The sequence below is a fragment of the Orbicella franksi genome, chromosome 3 (assembly GCF_964199315.1).
Source record: "Orbicella franksi chromosome 3, jaOrbFran1.1, whole genome shotgun sequence".
In the NCBI taxonomy this organism is placed as follows: domain Eukaryota; kingdom Metazoa; phylum Cnidaria; class Anthozoa; order Scleractinia; family Merulinidae; genus Orbicella; species Orbicella franksi.
In genome coordinates this window covers 26,416,577-26,425,047 of record NC_138147.1, presented here as the reverse complement: position 1 = coordinate 26,425,047, position 8,471 = coordinate 26,416,577, and the positions used below count along the sequence as shown (strand labels likewise).

Here is an 8,471-nt window from a genome sequence, read left to right as displayed (position 1 = left end):
GGAATTAAAAATCTCTTTTTAACTATAATATTAATCTTCTTTTGCAATATTACTTTTTTAGATCAATGTCGGGAGTTGAAGTTTCCATCCTCGTTATTATTCGAAGGAGAACGTCTGATTAACCACGTAATAGCATCAGCAGCTGTGGTCGACAAGGAATTCTGCGAGCTTAAGTGCTACATGGAACACAACTGTGTCAGCATCAACTTTGAAGTGAAACCGAGTACATCAGGAACACACAACTGTGAGTTGAATAATTCAACTCACAAAGAGCACGAGAAGGACTTGAAGAAAGCAGAGAATTATCTGTATCATGGAACAAATGTAAGAATAAGTTGCAATATAAATGGTATATTTCGTATCATTTAAAGCAACAAATATTAAGAACTCAAAGATTGTTACAGCTGTGTATGGATGTAGATGCTTAAACAAAGACCTAACTTGTTAAAACCAACTAAAGTTATAACCCCATAAGCAACGGTGCTTTGTGTGAATTCGTTTCTAGAACAGATCTAAGCAAACCAGATAAAAAAATGTTTCACAGTATCTTTTATTTGTAAACGGATCAAAAAAGCGTTCCTTTAACGAGCTACCTTTATGTCCTAACGGTAACTTTAGATTGCCATATGCCCGCATGATAAGCAAAACAAGTGTGATTTCTTGTTTAACATGAACTATTTTCTCGTTTTTAAGAGTGCTTGTGGCAGAAGTCCTTGCAAAAACAACGCGACATGTCAATCCGGTTTTACAAGTAAAGGATATCGCTGTTTATGCACCTCTGGATTCACCGGTGAAAATTGTGAATATGGTAAACAAGAAATATCCACCGTATTAACTTTCAGTTGTGTCGCAATAGACTCGCATACTTAATAATTTAAAATCCATTAAGTTAATATATTAAAATAATTTAGTTAATGTGTTAAAAATTAACGTAACGAACTGTCTCCGCGAACTTCGGGGTTTTCTTTTTTTCGATTTTCTAAAATGTAAGGTATATCTTGAGATAAAGTCCAAAATTTGTCTCAGATATTGATGAGTGGACAAAATATGACGGCATATAATCTATTGCATAAACAGAGTAAGTATAAAAAACGGATTTGGGATGAATTTGGGTGATAATAAACTAGCTTGAACCGTTTTAATTCAGAGAAGTAAAATTTCAAGATTCTTGACCGATAACATGTTATACAAACTGTTTCAGGTTTAGGACCATTCTCCCATACAGGTTTTGTGCTTTTGAAGCTACATGTAAAAGTGTTCAAATTTAGTGGGGAAACTTGCAGAACACCTATAAATCTAAAATTATCCTTTTAATTTACACCTTTTCACGTTCTGTTGTTACTATTTGTCTTAATTAGCGTTTTTGCCTACTTATTATTCAACTTGCTTTGTAATCATTCATTCAACTGAAGATGACAGAAGTTCTGTCGAAACATGTCTTTTAAACTTAAAAAATTGGTCGTTTTCCTTAAAATCTTTACCTATAACTTAATTGTTAAATCATGGTCGCTACTAAAACAGACGCTTTCAACTTCAAGCGGCTCAGAGCTAAATTACCTCAAAATTAGGCTTGTTGGGGTATATTGTATATTTATGAATTGATGGAATTGTTATGTAACATATTTTATTTTATTTATTTATTCCTATTATTATTATTATTATTTTCATTTTTGTAACTTATATTCTCGAGGTTATTAGCTCTACAGCTACTCTGTAAATTTCGAGCATAAATAAAGTATATGTATGTATGTAGCTAAGTTTTCATTTTTAATTTGCTTTTCCAGCTACATGTAATAATGACTGCTCCGACTGTCCTCGTACAAGTGGGATCTATGCTATTATTGATCATGGTTTGCAACCTTTTCTTGTGTATTGTGACCGGGCAGCAGATGGAGGAAGTATGTTGTTATTACATATTTGAGATACAATCACTTTTAGTTGTTTCTTTACTATAATCCTTAAAATGCTCTAGGAACATACGATTATAAAAGAAAGCACATTGCAACTCAAATTGTGTAAAATGGGAATGTTTAACAAAGCCATTTGATGTCGTTGAGACCTGTTCAGTTTTGCCTGGTTTACTTCTAACAAACTCCAGTTTTTGTTAATTTATAGCTCGATTTCCTTTCGATCCTTTAACTACCTGGAAACCAAAACACAATATTCAACACCTCTATAAAGTAATAATTGCTTCAGCGCTTGTCCAATATGAACAACTAATGAGCTTTAAAGGCTAATACTAGTCATTGCTATCTCGCAATAATAACAGTTATTTTAATTGCCACTAATAAAGCCTGCGCGTTGTGTTATTTCCACGTTACATAGATTGGACAATGATATTTAAGGTAGTTGGTGGGCTTGCTCCAACCAGTATTGACCAGTTGTGGTCTTCACCCGACACACTTGCTGAAAATGTCAATGCAGCACTGGGCACAACTTCAAAGTACCAAGGACACTACAAAAACCGCAATGTACAAAACTGGCAAACCTTTAACCCTCGAGAAGTAAGTAGACCGGAAAGAGATTCGCCAACGGTCTATTAACGTATAAATAAATTAAAAGGGGAAAATGTCTCTGTCAGCTTCGTAAACAAAGATTGAAAAAGGGGTTATCCACGTTTCCTGCAGAGACATTCGTTGCTGACATGGCCGATGTAAGGCAGGCATGCCCTGCCACAGCGGGTGCATTGGAAGTCATGCCAGTTAAAGGTCTAGTCCGTCGTCGATTTTTTTTTTTCTTTCCCTGCTCTTTCTTATTCTCCTCTTCTTCATGGTAAACCTTCTGAAACTTTTGATGGAGGATACGAGTTCTTTTATCTCTTTCTTGGTGCCCCTCTGTCACGGTGACTTGCGGAAGGGGGTAGTCTTCCATCCTAAAAAGATGATCTGCCTAACGCAGGCGTCTCTTCAGCAGCATGATCACAATAGCGGTGACCTCCACCATTTCGAGATCTTCCAGGTTCGTAACCCAATCACTCTAGCTTAGGCAGTCAACGATAACAACCGTAACGAGAACGTCACGCTTACCATTTTTGTCACGCGTAAAAGCCAAATTGACCACCTTGTACTCCTTATTGCTATCTCGCCAAGTTTTTACAGCAGTGTAGTTCACCGTATGTCATCAGAAAGGGCGCATGGAGAGCTCCCTGGAGTCTTTTTTGATTTTGTTGCCCTCGTGGAAACTAAAATTACTTTTACAAAATTTCGCACCAAAAAATTTTAGAATCACTCTGATTTTTAAATCTGATGCAAAAAGAGTCATTTGTTTTAATATAGGACCAGAAATATCCTGAAAACAGGGTATAAATCGAGAAAATCTAGAATTAACTACATTTTCTTTTTCTTTTCTTTTTTTCTTTCTTTTTTTTTTTTTGCGAGACGTTAAACAGAAATATCGTGTTTCAGTCACCATTGCAACCGCGCCACTAGATTCCAGATTAGAGTCAAGTTACGGGTTCCCAATGAAACGCTGCACAAGTAACCTTTTATCCAAAGTTATCGTGTTCTAAGATTCATAACATGACTTAACACATAATTCAATAAACAAGCGATACTTTAAACGTGAAATGATGGTTCACATCGCAAGCGACAACTACGGTCTTTAGCCTGTAATTCTTGTTTACAATTTCACGAAAATTAACGAGCTTATTTTCTTAATTACTGACGATACCTTGTGAGTTGTTTTCTTTCCAAAATATTCTCCCCAGGATCTTTGATAGAGTTTTGAATTGGTTCTAGTGTCCCTTTCTAGTGTCGCGGAAAGATTATAAGTGAATGTCATTGAAGTGAAATGTTTGCCGCGAAATAAATATATAGTGAATATATTCTATTTTTGTTTTTCTCTTCCTTTTTACAATAGAAGGACTAAAATTCGAGAAAATCGAAAAAGACGAATTCGATTTGGCCCAAAGATAGCCAAATTGGTCGAACGCAAAGACTGAATAATATATAGATGAGGATAGGTTTAGCCAAGCCTAAAAACGGAGCTCCTGGGCCGTTGTTCAAAACCCGATTAAGGCCCCATTTATATGGTCTCGGGTACCCGAGATAGCCCTCCTTGGTCAGCGGTCAACTTTAAAAAAAAAAACCACGACCTTGAGGAGCTCTAAACTTGAGCCCACGATTTGGTCACGCGATCCTGGTCAACGGAAACCTTCGTAACATGTATGTCCAATATCAAAGAAGGACGCTATAAAGCAAGGGTGCGTGTCTCTGTCACCTATCAGCTGGAGTATGGCCGCCATCTTACGCGACTCCGTCGTCGCCGTCGCCGTCGTGCGTACGCGCCCACGAGCAATACCTCTAGTCATGAGGACCATGAGAAAATCAATTCATGGGCTTCCCTTTCTTTCCTATATGGGTATGGGGTTCCGCTTGGAGGCCCTTCTGGTCGCCGGAGTTCCGCCATTAAAAATCTAAAACTAAGTTGTCTTTCAGAAGCAAAAGTTCTTCTCACTTTTTTCTTACATCAGCTTTTCTTTTAAAGTAAAGAAATGACAATTGAAAATTACCGAATCATTCCATACTGTCCTACTCGCTTGCTCTCTCCCTCTCTCTGTGATCCAGGTGATAATAAATTAAAGCCTGGTTTGTACTACATCATAAGTGCAAGTATAAGCATAACGGTACCTTAATAAGTACGCCCACAATACATTACATACACATGCATAAAATGGATAATTGCGTTAATTTTGGTGCCATACTTCATCGATAGCGTAAAACAAGGTGGCGGACGATGCTTATGCTTATGCTTATGCTAAATAGTTGCAGCAGCCCAGTCTCACTTGATATTACCATAAGTGCAAGCGCAAGAAGAAAAGAGATTTGTGTTCTGATTATGCTTGTGCTTGTATGCTTGTGCTGTGCACGTCCTCGTTACCGTTGCCTATGATTGTTCTTGGGTATTAGGTGGTAGTGAAAAGAACAGGCTTAAGCCCATCCAGATATCATACGAAGCGTTACAAAAAATCGATAATCTAAAATTCACTTTCAGTAAGGCACTCTGTCAAGAATTGCTGCCATTAAAACGTTAAACTTAAGTAAAGTTGTCATCCATGTAAGCCTAGAAGATGCGAAAGTGTTGTTGCTGTTTTTGTTTGTTTGTTGTTGTTGCTGTTTTGTTTTGTTTTTGTTTCTGTTTCTGTTTCTGTTTCTGTTTCTGTTTCTGTTTCTGTTTCTGTTTCTGTTTCTGTTTCTGTTTCTGTTTCTGTTTCTGTTTCTGTTTCTGTTTCTGTTTCTGTTTCTGTTTCTGTTTCTGTTTCTGTTTCTGTTTCTGTTTCTGTTTCTGTTTCTGTTTCTGTTTCTGTTTCTGTTTCTGTTTCTGTTTCTGTTTCTGTTTCTGTTTCTGTTTCTGTTTCTGTTTCTGTTTCTGTTTCTGTTTCTGTTTCTGTTTCTGTTTCTGTTTCTGTTTCTGTTTCTGTTTCTGTTTCTGTTTCTGTTTCTGTTTCTGTTTCTGTTTCTGTTTCTGTTTCTGTTTCTGTTTCTGTTTCTGTTTCTGTTTCTGTTTCTGTTTCTGTTTCTGTTTCTGTTTCTGTTTCTGTTTCTGTTTCTGTTTCTGTTTCTGTTTCTGTTTCTGTTTCTGTTTCTGTTTCTGTTTCTGTTTCTGTTTCTGTTTCTGTTTCTGTTTCTGTTTCTGTTTCTGTTTCTGTTTCTGTTTCTGTTTCTGTTTCTGTTTCTGTTTCTGTTTCTGTTTCTGTTTCTGTTTCTGTTTCTGTTTCTGTTTCTGTTTCTGTTTCTGTTTCTGTTTCTGTTTCTGTTTCTGTTTCTGTTTCTATTTTTGTTTTTGTTTTTGTTTTTGATTTTTCCTTTCATGTCTCATGTTATAAATTCTTGATTGCAGGCCAAGGTAGGGCTGTACAATGGTGGAACAGAAGTCGCTTCTCTGAAGTTCAAAGCTTTAGGAACAAACAAATTGAGCTGGTTTTCACAAAGCAATCTTGTTGAAACACCATGGACGGATTTAAAAACTACAGAAAACTTACAAGCCTTTAGCATCAATGATGCTGCCCGTATGTTTGAGATCAGCTACCGTTACGCGGGCTGTCCCGATGACTTAGGCTGGTTTCTGATCACGGTAAACGCTTGCGCTTGGGAAAAGCGTCTTCCTGAAGCTAGCATTTTATACAGCAGACTGGACCACATGGTCAAGTGGAGCCGATATGGTATGAAAAATACTCCAGCTTTAGATGTAATAAGAAGTATATTTGCCGTTAAAGAGCAATACGTTTATACCTTCTTAACGTGTTATTGGATTTTATTATGTGGCTCTGTCTCACCAGGACAGGGATCTGCCCAATTCACGAATTTGATTGGCTGAAATCGATATTGAAAGCGGTCTCGATTTTTCCATCTAGACCAGCATCTAGACCGCTAACGTTTTGCAGCGAAAAGGTTGCAAACTAAAATGCAAAATCTTCGACTATTTTCTTCTAACGATATTTATTTATCGAAGTGCCAAAAAAGCCTGATGCGAAAAAAGTAAATTAAGAGGACGAGCAAACTTTGGCAGAATTAAGTTCAGCTCGCAAGCAAAATGTCAGTTACCTACAATTTAGTTACATTAAACGAATTAAATTGTCCTTGTTTGCCATACAATAGACATCTTATTAACCGAGCTTAGTCGGTCTGTATGGGAGAATCTTGACCTTGGTCGTGTGTACAGACCTCACTGCGTTCGGTCTGTACTTACGACCTCGGGCAAGATTCTCTCATGCAGACCTCCAGCTCGGTTAAGAAGAACAAAGTCTTGACCTCGGTCGTGTGTACAAATAAGCCACTGATTGGTAGAATCAAATATACATTGGCCTCCCATGGCCAGGGAAAGTATAGTTGGAGTACGTATATTTCTCGTTGTGCGCGAAGCTTGCTTTTATCAAGTAATTTATAATACGTGTCTTTTTTTGCTTTTAGATGACGTTGGAGTCGCAGAGGTAATGATAGTATACATACGCTAAAGACAATTCCTTGTTGGAAGGATGTCATCCGGTCATCTTGACCTCACGCATTGTCAATAACCCATAATTATGTGCATCGCTATTCACGAAGCGTCCTCAGTTAACTTTAATATTGATTAACCATTACAGCATCCTAAAATGTATGATAAGACAAACAGGTTTGCATCGTCCAAGGAACGACTGTAAAACGAAGTACAACTCGGTGTTATATTCCGGCTTACGTACAGGGGCAGCGTAACAATGGAAGCATGGACACAAGAAGAAATGAGTCGTTTTCTATTCTTCCTTTCATATTTACGCCTCTGCTCTTGTTTGTTACCTGCGTGTGTTTTTGTTTGCACGTGTGTATAAGTAAGTCTACTCTGGCGTTATCCATTACATTTAGGTAGTTTCGAATTCAAGAGACATCGTCAATTTCTTTTATTTATACAAAAGCCAGTAATACATTACGCGTGAGAGCAATTCAACCTTTACGCTTTTATCTCGGGTTACATTTTGTATCCTGGCAACAGCTGTAGAGGTGATGACTCTGCGCTAACTTAAATATGACATTGGCTGCATCGGCTGCATGCCAGTGAGCGCTCTACTGTAAGGGGCCGGTATTTATTGTTGTTGTTGTTGTTGTTGTTCTTGCTGCTGCTGCTGCTGCTGTTAATTTTGCTGCTGTTTTTCACTGAACTTTCCTCTTGAATGATGGATGCACAGACGCGACGTGGCCATCACCAGTGGTAACCGCGACTGTGTTGGTATGAACACTTTTAACCACATTTCGAATTTTAACCTTGTAGCCGATCTCTACCCAACAGAATTAGTTAAGAGAAGGAAAGTGCACGCACATCTTTCAGGATTACTCCTCTGGAAAAATGGTTCAACGTCCTCGACACACTTGTGAATGTAACTGAATCCTTTTTTTCTTGTGTTGTATTCTAATGTATTGTAAGTATTATTTGTACGTATTGTAAAGATAAAAAAGATATTGTTAGTAATAATAATAATAATAATAACGGTAATAATAATAATAATAATAATAATAATAATAATAATAATAATAATAAAAAACATCCTGGACACTAAGGACTAGGAATCCCTTGATGTCAAGATTCACAGATCTAATTATGTCATCAATGTCCTAAACGCGGTACAGGGGAGTTGGTTGCTTTACTTGTTTTCACACAATATGTTACAGTATTATGAAGCCTTATATCTACGAAAAGTATTTGCAAAATAGAACTTAAAGTCCTCTAACATTATGCTCATATTCCTAATTTACCTCATCCTTATTCAATAATATCAGTAACTCACGTGTAATAACAGAGGATGAAATAAACTTCATAGCTAACTTGATTACATTGTATAATTTGTGAAGTTCATGGTGGGGGGGTTATAGCTTGTGATGTGAATTTTTGATAAATGTATCGTATTATCTAATGGATTTGATAAGAAAATCGTGTCTGCCACTGCATGGAGTGTGCCACCTTGAAATAAGATAAGGGTATAAAATTTCTGACGTAACTTGACT

At 37.2% G+C, this 8,471-nt stretch overlaps 1 pseudogene; it reads left to right on the top strand.

The window, feature by feature from the left end:
• Nucleotides 1-1,831: 1,831 nt before the first annotated feature.
• On the top strand, nucleotides 1,832-7,138 carry LOC145480469 (uncharacterized; annotated as a pseudogene).
• The last annotated feature ends 1,333 nt before the right edge of the window (nucleotides 7,139-8,471 follow it).